Genomic DNA, 17,714 nt, shown 5'->3' with positions numbered 1-17,714 from the left:
TACAGTTTCTAGCGAGCCACGCTGGGTTAAGAGAATATAGTTTTTGGTTTAAGCTTGATCATTCCGCTAGTCGTCCGGTGTGAGTAAACGAGGAAGAGACAGCGTATTTCGTCTTCCTTTGTTGTCCCCGATTTGAGGATGCGAGGAGAGAAATATTGGACACCATAGATAGAAGGGAATTGCAGCAGATCATGTTGGAAACCGCGGAAAACTGGACGGCTGTAGCAAGGTTTGTTAGGAAAATCATGGGGGAGCTGTACATCTGGAAGGAGTCTCGCAGGGGTAGAAGAAGTGGTCGTCGGAGGGTTCGGAGGTGGACAGGCACGCGGCTGAGAGCCTAGGGGGTTCCCCGTACGTGTGGGAGTCGCCTGGGTGTGATGAGGTCGTGGGCACCCCGCTCCCGCGTCCGATTAGTTACCCGTGAGTTAAGTACGCTGTAGTGTTCGATTGCCTGTGAGGTGTTTGTTTATGCGATCGGATGCGACCGATCGATTGTGGCACGATGTGTGGACTGTGAGGCGTGAGGCATTCTGGAGCGATGATTGGATGTCGTGGAGTATGTGGTGTGATTTTAGTCTGATGTGAGGTAACTTGTGGTCGTGTGAGGTCAGTGTCTGTTGACTGTGGTGTCTGAATGTGTGTGAGGGCGCATTCCCCCCTTCCAGAAGTAGTGCACACCAGCTGTACCAGGAAGTTTGAGTAGCCAGGGGTGGAGGTTTAGTCGGTAGATCGCAGCAACACATACGTATTTAATAACATCTTGCGAAACCTGTTTGCGAACTCGACACTGCCAAGGCGTCCGACAAGGTCACTTACTAAGACAATAAGTGCTATTCCAATGCAAATATGGGACTGGTTAGAGGAAGAAGTAGTTTACTTATGAGAAAAAAATGCCATTAATGTACAAACATTAATGTACTAAAACAGTAACAAAATTTCCTTACTGTTTTGTCACTTATTACTTGGTAAAAAGTGTAAAAAATTTTTCTTTCATTGAGCTTTCCTTTGTACAAGTTTGCTTTAAATTACTTTTGGTACAAACAACGTTTTATTTATTTTTAAGCTATTTAGTGTAACTAATCGATAATAATATGTCTGTAACATAAATATACCTGTACACATATCGGTTTTATTTTTTCAGAGTGGAAAATAATAAGCGATGAAGAATGTTAATTATGCAACAACCATGATTTTTAAATTTAATAATAACCGCATAGTACATTTAAATTGCAAAATAGTATTGTATTATAAATCGTTCTTACAAAAGTCAATACTATGTGTATACACATGTTTTGCGGTATAATCATATATCATCAGAGATCTAATATTAAAACTTTTAACATTTGTATCGTAAATTTGTCATCAAAGAGTTCTAAATAATAGTTTAGTTCTTTTTATTTATTTATCTTTTACATTAATCCTTTGGAAGGCGGTTCAACAATCTATTGTAATTGGTATTGTTTCCGCTTAATTCAGCTGATTATGACGATTCGTGTAGATTTAAACCTGTTTACACCTATTCCTGTTTTTCCCTTAAATTTTTTAATAAAATATTATTTACACATCTAACAGCAACTTTATTTTCAAATAAATATTAGTCGCAAAGAAAATAATTCCTTTCGGCACGCCGGAAGGCGGAGGTAGATTTCACCGGTGCTAAATAGGGGATAAAAAAGATTTCCACCTTAAAGTTAAGAAAAACTTCAAATTTACTCGATACGACAACGGTTGCATGTTAAAAAAATTTCACATGTTTATCATACGACAAGGCGCATCTTACAATTCCAGCAACATTTTGGTCATCCCTTGCCGTAAGGGTTGGTCATATCAAAAATTGTTTAAAATATAAGTTTTAGGTAATGTTGTTCATACGACTAACGACCGCTTTAAACAGATTCGATACTGTGCCTATTAAGGGAGGTATGATTCTTTTGTCTTCGAAATCCCATTTTTTCAATCCGCTGGGCCAATGGTTGGTGATATAAAGACAATTTACTTTGAGAAATTTTAGGCTCTTATCCAAAGAATAGTAGTAAGTTTAAACGAATTCGATATTTTACTTAATAAGAAAGTTATAGCGATATTTTTTTTTTTTCGAAAAAGCCTCCCCGTTACTACTCCCACGGTCCGATTTTGGCCGTTAACGAACTCGAACGAGATTTTCGGACGAGTTATTTTTAAGGAACAATTTGAAAGTGTGTTTACGCCATTCTGGCATAAAGTTTTTCCGTTATTTCTCCGAATTCACAGCTAGGGTAGGTCCCGTTGCTTTGTTACAAGGAATGTTTGAATTCCACTTGGTTTCGTATTGCTGGGTCCGTAAAGTCCACCTGTCTCTATTATTGTTATTGTATTCGAACCTCCCACCGTCATCCTCAGCGACCGCGCCTATTATTCTATCGAGTTATTTCTGACTACCCTTTTCAAACACCCGTTATCTTTTCGTCCTCTTATACACACACACACACACACTCTCCTGTCCATTACCTGGATCTGGTTACCCCCGCCTTTTTTCGCCATCTTTTCGACAGAGTACCTCCAACATCTAACCAGTGCAGTCGCCTATGGCAATACTCTCCTGCAAAACTCTGTGTTAACATTCACGCTCAAGCAGAATTTCAAACTCATCACAACACATTTGAGATTCCGCGCCGCATTCTACCACTAAACCACATCACGCCGCTGTATTCCTGATTCACCGTGCGGACTACGCCCAGGACTACATAGGTATTCTTCCGTACTTGCTGTTACGAGGTCATCTCTGGCAAATATTTGTGTGCTACAGGCAAGTTCAGTTTTTCTTTACTCATTACGTTAAACCTTTATGTTATCATTCAAATCTGTGGAACATTCCGTTCATCCTACCTATGCCGTTCAAGTTTCAATTTCACTTTAGTACGGTCACGACAGGTCACTTACAGAAGACTGTCATTTCAGCTGCAACCCATTTCATGTGCTCAATTAAGTTCAGTGTGATTATATTGTAATTAACTCTTTTGTACTGTAATATTATTGTGTCTTTTTCTACGTCAAACTAAAATTACATTTTTACATTATTTAACGTTAAGTTTGTGGTTCATAAATCAGGAAAGGCCAATGCCAATCAAGATTTACTTTAATTTATTTTTCTAAGGTTATGACATTTGTTCATTGCTAATTTTTCAATATTACAGCATTTGTCAGTAATGCAATAGTTTTCCAGTTATATTATGTCTATTGATGTTTTGTTTTTCTAAGTATATAATTGTAAATCTCATTTTAATAATATTATTACTGATATGCTGATTTCAGTTGATATTTCTTATGTGAAATTAAGTTATGTTTAGTTCATAATTTCATTCAATTTAAGGTTATGCTTTAACATAAGTTCAGTTGTTTTACATAATTAAAGTCCAATTTCTTTTGGCAAATACTAGCTGTGTGTTTTTTTATTTTTTAACTTTACCCAACAAAGTGATTAGTGCAAAATTACGGCAGTTATCGTGTACACAAGAAAGTGAAATATATATATAATAAAGCTTTATTTATGTATAGCCTTCTTATGAAACCTACCTAAAAACATTTAAAGAGTTACAGTATTATGAAAAATAACAATTTACTTCATCGCTTTGCTAATTAAAAAACAAAAATATATTATATGGTGCTAATTCCATTATTTATTTAAACTTAAACAAAATATTGATTTGTTAAGGGAATACATTAAGCAATTTTGTTAGTACATACAAGCAAAAAATCAGTACATACTCATATATTTAAACCCGCTTTTTTTCTTAATAATTTCATTCTGAAATTATTGGGAGAAGGAAAATATAACTTAAATAATTAAATAGAAACAATAATAATTTTCTTCGCTTACTATAAATTTGACTTTTTAAATGTAGTGTTTTATAAACATTAAAATATATAAAGATGATCTGACAGCAATTTATATCTTTCATTTAAATTAAAATTTTTTCCCGAGATTAAAAAGGAATTTTTGAGTGGAAAGAACATCCAGATTAATATTGACATCCACCAAATTCTCACCGCTGATTGCTAGCAGCAGAATTTTTCAACACCGGAATCACCAATACCTCTCCTGATTCTTTCTTTGATGTCAAAGATTATTATAAAAAATTACTTTAGACATATTACCTTTGTAAAAATAAAGTAAGGCAAGATTTTGTCATAAATAGATAACGATAAACCTTAATCAAAGCTGCATCACAAAATGTACAATTAATAATAAAGTATATATTTATCCGTCGTAAAAAATGGAGCGACCATTTGATGCGTATATCGCTTTGTAGACTTCCTTCTCAAGTATGGAGGTACAAACCGAGGAGAATAAGAGATATTGGATGCCCAGGAAAGCGATGAGCCTGATCCGTGACGGATGAGGATGGTAAAATATATATACGGTTTAAGTTCAAAATAACTATTTGAAATAGAAACGTATAGACACGAAGATACTAAATAGGAGCTCGGCTGTTAAATTTTGCACACTAGGGTGCTACACGAAGACAAAAGGTACTTTCGAGTTAGGCGTGGCAGCACACGATAGCTAATATCTCCCTCTATAAACCCGCGATAATGCGTTGAAATCCGTTTAATCAGACGAGGGATCCCGTATAACCCATAAGCAACAGCTTTGTTGCTGCAAGGACTGTAGTCCTTGCTGGTGTTTTATAAATTTATAAGGGAGGTTGCCGATTCAATCTTTCTTCTCGGTCGAGGCTTGATGGACAACCAGGTTGTTTAATTCTACATCGGTGTTGGTCAATGAGTTCCTCTATCGCTATTTTTCCATATTCTTTATGAACCGTCATTGATTTTGCTTGCTTCTGTAAATTCATGTTAAGCAGCAGTTAGCTATTTACAATGGACACATCCAAGAACCAAAAACATAACTACCTCCACCACTCGAGTGATTTTCGAGAAAGATTGTACGATGAAACGTAACGATCAAGTTTGTCTACAACACCCGTGTACATGTTATAGTCACAAATTACGTAAGGTTTCAATATTTTATCTTCTCCTTTATCTTTTACCTTTCTTTTAATTATTTTTGATTTATTATTATGAAAAGAAGACAAAATAATGATGTTTCTTTTATCCCGCCATGCAAAAACAAGAACGTCATCCTCTGGACTTTGAAATGTTTTTTTTTTTTTTAGTTTTTGGAGCGCTTTCAAATTTTTACCTTTTACTTCTTCCGATAAGGCAATACGATTACTCGTTACTACGCCAGTGAAATGAATTTTCATTCCTTTCAGAGCCATAGCCAGCGGTAAACTTGTGTAATACCGGTCCGTGTACATGTGAAAACCACATCCAGGAAAACTTTGAGATAAACTTTAAGTTTTGTAACACAACACGAGCTGTTACATCCGGATCTGGTCTACAAAGTTGTGGTAGAAACGCAAATATATAACCAGAACTTGCATCTGATAAGACCCCCCGCTTAGTCGGTTTATTTTTATTATAAGATTTTAAATAAATTTGCCCTTTGAAACCCGCTGTACTTTCATCGATTGAAATACGATATGAAGCATAAAATACTGTTGTAATTTATTCTGAAGGAGAGCGACTAAATTTTTTATCTTGCCGCTTCTGGTACGCCCTTGATTTATGGGGTTTGCAGGACAGATATGGAAAGCCCAGAATATCTGCTGGAACCGTTCGCTTGAAAAAACATCAGTAAAACGATTCTGTTTATAAAGTCATTTTATAGAAAAATACTCTTCAATATGTAGTTTATTATTCAATGCCGTATTCAAAATAATATCAAGAAAAGCTTTTATTTCAGGGAATGTAACGTTACTCCAAGAATACCATACAGATCGATTACTTGAAGGTTCTTTCCCAGGCCTCTAACTAATTTTTCTTGAGCGTAACGGTTAGTTTCATTTACTGGTCCTGTCAGAAGTTAATCTGTGAAAAATTACTAAATAAACTCAAGAGAAGATTGTGGCTCATAATGTTGCGGTCTTTATAGCCCTGCCGCATGAGTAAAGAAGAATATCAAAATTAGAACCGTTACGTTTATATATGTTCCACATAAAAACAGGGGCATGATTACCGCCTGCTGCAGGAACAACAATTGAAACAGCATTAGAATCATCAGATTCGTTTTCTAAATCAGAAATATTCTCAAGAGCAGGTAATACAAAATCACTGTCTGAAGAACTACAGCTACTATAACCAGACATACTAGTACCAAAAAATGCAGAAATTTCTGCTTCAGTAAGTTTTTTGCATGTACTTGCCATATTATAAAATAAAAAAAGAGTACAAAAAAAATACAAATCGCTACTTCAAACAAATCACAAAGTAAATAACAAACTTATAAATTAGTTTTATTCCGACACTAACCTATAAAAAATAAGCACAAACTGCATTTTACACAGAACGTTCCTATAAAACGAAAAATAAAAATACCGGTATTGCTAACGCTAAAAAAATTACAAAGATTTTATAAATATTGAAAAATTAACTAGTGTGTTTCTTAGTTATAGACTAACAGACACAATACTTAAGTAGTAGACAAAAAAACCGAACATAAATGTAAAACTATTAACCTACGTCGCTCATTAAAAACACGAAAACAACATTATAGTTTGACATCGAGGTATATAATCAATAGGTCGAAAGAAATCGATTATGAACGATAGTATCGCAATACAATTGTCTACAAGTGTGTAATCTTACTCTATGAATCACGAAACTTTGCCGATGGCGAGAGGGCTTGAGCACTCGGTGATACAGAGTAGCTGGACCGAAGGTGCAACCGTATCGGAGAGGTATCTGTTGAGAGCCAGATTAAGGAATGATTGCTGAAAGAAGGCATCCCAACCCCGTAGGGGGAAGACATTCACTTTGTAAAGTTACCGGTCGCCACACCGCCCCTTCTGTTGCGAGCCCTGAGGGGCTTTACCGGAGGTCGTCTTTAGACCCTCTAACTGATTGCAGCTCACAGCCGTCAGCCAGGCCTCGATCGGGATCCCACCGATGTAAATATCTCGGCAGACATTTGCATCGGTAAAATACAAATCAAATTTTGCCTTCGCATAGGCCTCAAACGGACATCTTCACATCCAACTTGACATGATTCCCTCAAACTAACCGACCGAAACCTCGGAAGCGCGAACCCCGCGCCTAGTCCAGATTTGACAGCACCTTTCGTGACTGTGAATGCCTGAAAAAACAAACGAGTTGAAAGGTAAATCAGTGCTACACTCGCAAAATTATGTCTCGCGCAACATAGAAATTCAGACATACACCCTAATAAGTCAACCGGTTTAAGGTCACCTAACAAGGGATACGTAACCTCATTACGGTCCGCGCAGGAGCCGGGGACAAACCCCGTACGTCCACCCGGTCCCATCATGGAGTCTCGTGTGGGACAAGTCACCATCAGCACCGCCACCGGCGGAACGAAGCCACGCCCCCGGTAGCACGGGCTACCATACCCCGGCGGCGCGGCCACCCCCACCAGCGAGAGCCCCAAATCGAATCATAAACAACACCAATATAACCGTGGCACGATGCCAATGCGTCTACCTCCAACCGATCCAATACCTAAGCCGGAACCCTACCCGCTTGGGGTCCTACCACGATCGAGTACCTCTTTCAGTAGTTGTTAAGGGCGTAGGTCATAACTTAAAGGCCGTATAAACATCACTCAATCTCCTGAGTACTGCGCAGCTGAAAGCAATGGATAACTGCTGTTGTCTTTTTTCCAAAAAAAATGTAGCTCTGCATTTTCACGTAACAAAAATGGAGGCGCCTTCCTTGGTAAAATATTCCCGAGGTAAACAAGTCCCCGGTTCGGATCTCCGGGTGGAAACTACTAAGGAAGAGGTCACCAGAAAATTAAAAAATAACATTCTACGAGTAGGAGCGTGGAATGTTGAGTCTAAAAAAGTTGGTAGGTTAGAAAATTTATAGAGTGTTCAAATTAGATGTATAATTTTGGTATATTCATGTGTACCTAGGACATTGTACAGTACATACTGATTAAATACAACATTGAGTACTATATAATGTACCTCATTCTACTATGCGTTACTGTATTGGTGTAATGGTTAAACAAATTCTAACACTAAATGTTAAGGAGTTAAATCTTAACCATAAAACTTTTTTTAAACATTAATTCCATTAGGAAATACATGGAATAAAATAGAATATAAAAGTGGTATTTTATATAAATTACATATTTTGTGTGTGTGTGAGAGAGAGAGAGAGAGAGAGAGAGGTTAAGATAGACATTTTTAATTAATTTCTATCTTGGAAAAGAATGGAAATATAAAACTGCTGGATCAAGTGAAAAATGAGGAGGTGCTTAGAAAGATTGTTGAGGCGATGCAATCCTACACACAATCAGAAGAGAAAAGAAAATTGGAAAATTTTTTTATTTTGAAGTAATAATAATAATAAGTGTTCTGCCGAAAGGCAGGTTTTCACATGGCCGCCCTCCATTCTGCTCGATTCTGTGCCATCCGTTTCATTTTATAGTAACTTCTTCCCTTTTTATATCGTCTACCGTTTTCATTCTTCTCCGACCTCTTGCTTTCCTCTCCGGTACAAATCCTTCCAATGCCGTCACCAACAGACAGTCACGTCTCAGCCAAAGTCCCAACCGACTGAATTTTCTTCTTTTTATTATTTCAATAATCGCCATCTCTTCTACCATTCTACGAAGCACCTCCTCATTCCGAACTTTCTCCGACCAGCCGATCTTTTCCATCCTCCTCCAAATCCACATTCCAAAGGCCTCCAGTCTTCTGTCCTCTCCCTTCCTAATAGTCCATGTCTCTGCCCCGTAAAGGGCTACACTCCACACAAAACATTTCGCAAGTTTTTTCCTTAGTAACGACTTAATACTACTTAATAACGACTTACATACGACGAATGAGTTTTAGTTTTTTCATTTTAAGAATAATATAAAAGTATTTTGAGTTTCTGAAGATGGATTTGGTATCCGAAAGTACTTGAACATATATAAAAAAAGTTTGTCGGTAAGTGGTTTTTATAAATTATTATTATTGTATAATCGTTTGATAAAATTATCGCAGTAACGAATCACAAATATGTTCAATCTGAGCACCTTTTTCCCGCGGCTAACATCAAACCGATACGAGAGTTCGTCACGTGCTTTAACTGGCATATCTGGAGTAACAAAAGCGACAGCGGCTTCTATCCTTACCTCAAACGGAGTAGATTAGCAGGTAGCGAAGCCAAATACGAGATAGCTTTTATAAAATCTTAAAGAAAAAGATTTCACGGGGTCAGATCGGGTAACTTAGAGGTCTTTGTCATCGGGTCTATGTATACCGATGCAGCGGTCGGAGAAAATATCATTCGACCGATCACGACTATCTTGTTGCCAAATTAAATTCTTCGGTCCATATTGCGGTCGAGGAAAAAGGTATGTACGGAGCATATCTAGATACACAACTCCTGTACTCTCAGCGAAAAAGAACGGTCCGGGCGAACTTGCCATCGGGATATGCCACGGAAAACATTTAATTTGGAGAATCCCTTTGGCATTGTAACACTTCACGGGGAATTTCTGACCTACACCTACGTACATTATGAGCGTTAACGTTTCCACTAAGATGAAATGACGCATTATTAAACACGTAACGATCAAGAAAGTCATCGTTTTATGCTACAACATTTCGAACGCAAAGTCGACACGCGTAATAGATAGGCCTCAGAGCCTGTAACAGCTGCAAACGGCGTGAAACATTATACAATATTATCACCGGCATTGCTGGTTCACGGCCGGCCTTCCAAACAGACGTTTTTTAGGACTACGTAGGAATAACTCCCTTATAAGTTCAATATTTTATTCAGACACCGTCGATCGTCCCTTTAAGAAACATCAGGTCATTTCAAACCGATTTTGCCATCGGCGAGTGTTATTATCATTCGAAGGATCACAATTAAACTTTCTACGTAACGCATGCTGAACGGTAACTACAGATTTACATTTAGCCGACTGCAAAGGACAGAAGGCTTTCTGTTCAGGAGCTATCGAGTGAAAAGATAGAGAGAGAATCAAACTTTTTTCAAAATATGTTATATTTCAGTTAAGATTATTAAAATTTATTTGTAAATTATTTTCCCCCTTTCCTAGTATTGTTACTCCAACATTCGTAGTTCACGCGTTTCGGAGTACCTCAATTCTCAAAACTACGTACTTTTAGCACTCTGTAGTGCTAAAAGTAGTAATCCAAAGTAGTACTAAAAGTAGTGACAAAACTGGAAAAGGCAGAAAATAACACTCAAATCAGTAGGTAATCAATTTACGGCCATGCGCGCAACTAAAACTGTCCTCCTTGCTCTTTGATTCTCGCTTTAAATCAACACAAACAGGTATAACAAATTACAAATCCAGAATTTTTAACCTATTCTAAATACACAGACAAAATAAGAAGAAAACTTATTTAAAATACCGATGCTTTTACATGACTAACAAAAAGGTTTTCTCGATTCGATTCACATGCTGGCCTGATTTTATTGATTTTTCTTTTATATTGTAGAGGAAATTTCCCAGATAACTTAGGTGAGTGTATTATGTGTATATACTTGTGTGTGTGTGTGTGTGTGTGTACACAACTTTTTTTTTAATCATACGTATATCTTATTTTTATACTCGTACAATGAGTGTACGAAAAAGAAATCCGGGGTTTCAAGAACGAATATAGTTTTACGTGGACAACAGTTAGGTTTTAATTTAATTTACGCATCGTCTGTCATGTAGCTGCTGAATTAGACTGTTGCACGGACCAAGCTGTTATGAGCCTAGTAAGTGGCGCCACCGTAACCAGCTGTTCTCGCCACCGTAAGTGGCGAGAACAGTTTTCGGAAGTAGGAAGCCTTTTGAAAGGACAGTCATTTGTAAAGGAAAAGCGTTTTGTAAAAAAAGTGCCAAAGACAGAGAGGCCAAGTCCAAAACTTTCAGTTCGTAGTGTCAGTCCGTCAACTAAACATCCGTAAGCGCTGCGTACGGTATTTGCAAGGAATTGAAACTTCGAGCTTATAAACCGCAGCTACTTCGTGAAGTTAAACCTAACGATAAGCCACGAACAGTTCAATTTGTAACGACCTTGTTTTAGTTTATTTCTGTTGCGCATTTTATTTTTTGATGAAGGATCATTTCATATTCATCGAGTCGTGTGAATCTGTGTGAGCATGCGCTCAGAATATACATACAAATCTGTGAAATTCGCCCGCAACTGTCCGAAAGTGAATGTCTGGTACGGTATCATGCATAATCGAATTTTTGGGTCATTTTTCCACGATCAGACTATTACGAGCATATTAAGAGAACTTTTTGTTTCGACAAACTGATAATTTGGAAGGCCTAATTTTCCAATAACATAGAACCTCTCCATATTAAGCAAAAAGTTTGCAGACTGCGTGCGCTCAACGACAAAATGAATCGACAAAAATCCGATCCCAGAAGATCGGATCTGAAGAGATGTTGTCATCGGTTGCAACCACGAAGTTCCGTTTTGACGGCAAGGTCTTTCTTTTTTCTTTTTTTTGATATACGTAAAATACATTGTACACCAAAAAAACTCAGTCGCTCGATTATCTGAGCCGAAGAATGACAGCAGCCGTGGAACCGTTTCCTGCGTACTTGCTTGCCAGAGTGGATTATCGGGATAATCCACCTGGATTATCCCGACGTCTGCAGGGCTGTAAATGGTGCTCATGTTGAGTTACATTTAGAGGTTAAAAAAAATCTTTACTTTGTACTTTCATGTAATAAAATAGGTACATTTGTAATTAAATGTGATAAAGAAAAATTTAATTTAAAACCACGGAGCGGTTTTTAACAGACAGCCGACAAATTTTATAAATATATATACAGCAAAAGGATAATGTCATTTGATATTCTAAGTATAGTCGCATGAAACTTGAAGAAAATAGTTATAAAATTTAGGCTAAATAAAACACAATCCCATATTCCAGACGTACTCAAGACTTTAATTTACTGTCAGTGATGAGCTCTCGACATTTTGTTGAGATTTTTTTTTCATCATTATAAATGTCTTTTCTTGCATTTCTAGCTAACAGATTTTTTCTAATACAATACTATATTTAATAGAGATATAAACTTCAAGAAAGAAAGAAAACGATTTAAATTTTTTTTAATTTTAAATTACAGATAAAATATTCTTTAAATTTTAAAGTAATTTATTCCTTTTACGAATGTGTATTAGTAAATTTTAATCGTGTTTTGTAATCTCATGTTTTGTAAAAGTGTTACACTTTTCCCTTTGGATAACTACCCGGGTGGCAGATTGGGAAATATCAGATATAGTGAGAATTGTAACGATATATGATAAATAATTACCTCAGTATGTTAGGATTAACACAAAACTGATAATTTTAAATAAAATTTGGTTTTCACCCAGATCTCAATTTATTTCGTTATTAATAAAGTTTTGCAGAATTTTATTTATCAGTAAAATATATATATATATATATATTTTGTTATTTTATATCAAACAAAATTATCTTCATTAATTATAAAATTCGAACAACAGTTGTTACTAGATTTGTATAAATAAAACTTCAGTTAATATTATTATCACTTTAAAAATAATGGCAGTTAGACAACGCAATAGTTCAACAATGTATTGATTAAGAATAACATAAACACTGTGTTGAAAAGTTTGACAGAAAGTAAACAAATACTGGTACCGGTTGTATTGTAAATTTACCGATAAATCTTCTTAAGACAGATTTCAATTTAACTAATAAACGTAACATAATTATGTAAATGATTACCTTTCAAACAAGTAAATAAAATACTGAAAGCACATAAATATATTCTGAAAAGTAATCATTTGCTTACTGCACACACGTACTGAGTATATACAGTTTTTCCACAAATTATTCCGATCGGAACTAAACCTACACGTGTTAAATATGTTATGTTATTTGATCGATTAGAAAATGTTAAAAAATATTTTACGTACTTTGAGTATGACTTTAATCATCTTAACCGCGATTGAAGGAGAATGTTTGAAAAACACTACTTTCAAATCAGCATGCCCTTTTCAAAATATAGTTTTACTAACGTTTGATAATATTAATTTCAATAGTTCAAAGTGTAATAAAATAGTGAATAAAGCGCACTTTAAATATCCACCGAAAATAAACATATTAAATGCTAATGAGGTAATAACACTTAATATTAAAGTCATTTTGATAATGTCAAAATATTTGTTTGTTTGAATTGATATTATTAAAAATTAAAAAAACCGCTTGACCGATTAAAATTTTTTCTTTCACTGTTTTCACAAATTACATTACTAGGATCGGTAGTAAAGCTTAAGAGTTACCTTTTTTTAGGTTTGTAAAATAAGTTACGGTTCACGTCTTCTTTTACAATGTCATTTATCTTGTAGCAATATTTTGAATCTTTAATTAAATCGCTTTCTGTAGAAAGTAGTATGATTTTCAGGAGTGAATTTGTACCGGCTGTACAATATATAAGAGTTGACCCCAGTCATTGCGTCAAGCAACGTGAAAAAAGTAGCCATCGGCCACCTTCGTGTTTTCCGGCTTGATGAGTAGTCGGCGAATTTTTTGTCGACTGTCAACTCCCCCTTTCGTGACATTATAATTCCACTAACTCTTATTTTCCGGTCGACGGGTGTGTAGAAGTCTTGTGGTGCATTGAAGATATCAGGACGACCGCTTTATTCCTATCCGAAACAAATAACAGCGTCCTGTCTTCTGTGAACCCGTACAGACTTTGTTTGATAAAAACCGAAGGGGAATCTTCCTTTTATTTTTCTTCGTAGACCCGGCTTACGTAATACCTCTTTTTAACAATTCTGCGATTAAATCTACGGAAGTTAGATTTCGTCGGGTATTCTCAATAGGCGGGATAGATTGTAAAACGGACTGAGTAGGTATTGAAATTTTTTTTCCATTTCTCTCTTTCAAGGTAATCCCGTCACTATCATTTCAGGCGTATATGTAAACATTATATAGATAATTCGTCCTTGCACCTGTGAGGCGTTGCACTTTTATGCCGATTATGGCCGGCATGCTCGGCATGTACATCCGAAATCGGCACCGCCCGAATGAAACCAACTTTTCGTCTATGAAGACATAGGCAGCCGTGAAATATAAACGTTTGCTATTTTCTATGAACGTAGAAAAAATATTGGAAATCGGTGCGGTTGGGTCTTGTATTTTCCTTTCTTCACAATCACTTTCTTTCTTTCTTTTTCCTGTTTAGCCTCCGGTAACTACCGTTTAGATAATACTTCAGAGGATGAATGAAGATGATATGTATGAGTATAAATGAAGTGTAGTCTTATACATTCTCAGTTCGATCGTTCCTGAGATGTGTGTGGTTAATTGAAACCCGACCACCAAAGAACACTGGTATCCACGATCCGTGTAAAAATAACTGGTTTTATTAGGACTTGAACGCTGGAACTCTCGACTTCCAAATCAAATGATTTGGGTAGACGCCTTTACCACTAGACCAACCCGGTGGGTTTTCTTCACAATCACGGGGGTTATCAAACCGTAAACATGTCAAAATAAACAATAATCTTTGTTTTGACATGGTATATCTGAAAATGTTCTGTACAGTACCATCCATATAAACTGTGAACCGACTCGTCTTCTGATTTGAACGCAGATGTGAAAATAAGGAAACCAAGGAATGCCTTTACTTCAATGATATTCAGGTCTTGAAACCGGTTCAATGTTTTCCTCGAGTATCGAGCTTTTTCAATTTTCACGTCGGTCCATTTCAAAATCTCTTCCAAAATGTTCTCGGTAAAATAAAGTGACCGTATTTTTTCATACGGGGAGACTCTCCAAATATTTTTACTGGAGGCCATGGCCCTGGTAATTGTGTTATTATATTGTGCTGCCTGGCTGTCCTTTCCTCCATTTGAAGCAACGTTTTTTTCCAAAATAAAATAAATTTTAAGGCTCGCCTCCTTTTTCTCCAAAGTCTTGTTCAACTTCTAGGTCATCGATGATTTCCCCTTCATTGTCAACTAAATCATCAGATTCGTGTTCACTTCGGATTTCAAAGTCGGGGTCATTGTTGCTGTCTGTAGGGGATGTAGCGTTTCATTATTTTCACCCGATATCTGTTCAACATATCACATTTGGGGCCATCAGCAGACCGCATGGAAGGAGTCTGTGTAGATGGACCTTCCAGTGATTCTTCTTTTCGATTTGATATCATCTAAAATAACAAACACTCATTTGATGTCTAATGTAACAAGAAATACAAGATAAAGATAAAAGAAATCAATAAGGTACCTGCTGTCGCTTCGTCCATGACGTAAAAGAAAATAATAATTATAGTAATTCTATGAAAATAATAATCGAAAGAACGTCTTCAAAAGTTAAAAGGAATTAGTTAGACGAATCAAAATGATTAATTCTGTCACAATACATAAAAAAAGTTACATAATCACTATCGTTCATCTACGGGATCGCTAGACAAACTCAAATAAAGATGTTCACTCACCAGAACGCACAACAGAAATGACCTTGCACGATATTAAAGTCGGTACTGGGAGTAAAAGGTTAGGAGGAGGTAGTGGCCTAGACCAAAGGGAATTGGCACCGTTACTATATTCCTGAGATGTGGGGTCTGACACTTACGGGTTAAAATTACCGATGTGCCCTCTAAGAAAAACAGATTTAGGGCTTTATCGATTCAGAATGTGGTTTCCAAAAAAAAAGTAATAGGTAAAATTAAAAACTTGATTTAATTTTGGCGGAAGAGAAATTTTTACCAAGAAAATATTTAAGGCGCTCCAACTAATCATGTCATACTGCACGTGCAATGTGCCATACTTAGAGATCCAGTTTCTAGCATGCTCCTCCTTGGCTATATTGTCAACGTACTGTTTTGATCAACTTGTTCTGTTTTATTAATGGTTTTTTTAACTCGTTTTTCTGATCACTCTTAAACATCAGTCTTATATTTGGGATATGATTTTAATGTTCGTATCAGATTTCCTATCACGGAATTTTTAAGTCGCCTACACTGTTGCACTGTTTTAACTTTCATTTGACTTGTTTAGTCGACAAAAGAAGGCATCATCTGACTTTCTGCGATTATAAATTTACAACCTTATAAGTTTAGAACAGTTTATACCAAATGAAAGCTACTTCTATTTTACATTATTTTAAAAATAATTATTTATACTGTAAGAAACCCAACATTATGCAGAAAACACAGGAAAACTGAATTCCGTTATTTTTATTTTTATTTTTTTTGCTAACATATTTTTCAAGCTCTATAACTCTGATAAAATTTTGTAAAAATGTGGTCATCATTTACGCTAAAATATCGATTTTTATCTTTAGCCTCCTAAAATTTTTATCTGTTTGTTATTTTGGTGGCAGTGGTGTGTTTGAAAAAATCTTCCTTTATCCCTATAACATTATTAAATCATTTGAAATCATTTACAGTAAACAGTTTTACCAAATAAATTTATAAATTTCATAGTTTATAAACCTGGAGGAGTGATTAAATAGGAGTGAAATTAATGAAAGTAGAAATTCATTTTTTACTCTTTTAGTTTATATCGAACCGGTTTACTCTTATTCACTCTATCGGTTGAGCGATTAGCCAAGAAAACTACTAGCGCCAAATTTATTGAGGATCATATAATTCTTGCAAGTCTTATGAAATTTAAATAATATTCCCAATAATACATTTAAAAAATTTTACCAATGCTATACCAATAATGAAATTGTAAATCGGATGTGTAATAAAGACAAAATAACTGCTAACAGTGTCGAGGCTATTGTAGATATCCAGTTTTTAAACTGATCAGAGGGTTCTTCCTAGATATTTTTTAAGGATTTTCATTTTAAGGACTTGAACAGTCCTGATATTTATATCATGACATGATAGTACTTAAAACAACACTAATAATAAATAAACTTGGATATGTCATGAATTTCCGGCTTAATTATTTGAGGAGAACGGTTTATTTTTAAATCCCTATCACAGTTTTAAGAAGGGCAGATCAACTATAGTTATCAAGGCCTTTTTTTTATAGAGGCTCTTTTTAGAAAGTATCTACTTGGGTATGAAGAATTAATCATGCTCACGCTCCGCAATTTGATTTGCTTTGGATTGCGTCAGTGAAACATAGACGGTTGGATTTGTTCAACTTGCGATCTAATCGGTTCTACAATTTCTGTTTTCTTGCTATTTAAAAGATTAGTGGATTATCATAGCATCCTCAGTCTATTCAAAATCCTTTGGGGAAATTTTTTCTTTAGAACCATAGATTTGGAAGCTATGATGAATTTATTTTATCTTAAATGGATTTTTTTTTAAATAAATTTTTGTATTTATATTTTATGAAAATAATTAATTATTGTATTACAGACAGAACAATACACAGAGATTCTTTAACAACAAAATCACATTACCCGATAACGATTCATTGGATTGTTTACAATTTAAGTGTAAGTTAATTTCTGCATTTATTAATATTCATTATAATTATAAATATTAAAATTAATGTTAATAGTAACCTGTTTGACAAAAATATAAATTTGTCACAATGTCAGTCGGTTCTTAATAGTTTCATTAAAAATGAAGCTCATGCTATTTCTCATTTCTATTATAAGTATTCTTTTAAAAATACAATTAATAAATAAATTCAATAAACAGTTATTTGATCTTATTGTACCGTAGTGGT

At 35.4% G+C, this 17,714-nt stretch overlaps 1 long non-coding RNA gene across 1 annotated transcript in view; it reads left to right on the top strand.

Annotated features, from left to right (window-relative positions):
* Nucleotides 1–17,714, top strand: part of LOC142333790 (uncharacterized) — an 86,545-nt gene that overhangs the window by 48,298 nt on the left and 20,533 nt on the right. Inside the window, exon 2 of the long non-coding RNA XR_012758696.1 lies at nucleotides 17,399–17,478. This is a non-coding gene — a long non-coding RNA (uncharacterized LOC142333790). The remainder of the gene's footprint in view (nucleotides 1–17,398; nucleotides 17,479–17,714) is intronic.

This window comes from Lycorma delicatula, chromosome 13 (assembly GCF_047948215.1).
Source record: "Lycorma delicatula isolate Av1 chromosome 13, ASM4794821v1, whole genome shotgun sequence".
NCBI lineage: Eukaryota > Metazoa > Arthropoda > Insecta > Hemiptera > Fulgoridae > Lycorma > Lycorma delicatula.
Note: the sequence above shows the minus strand (reverse complement) of the source record. Positions and strands in the feature narration are given on the sequence as shown.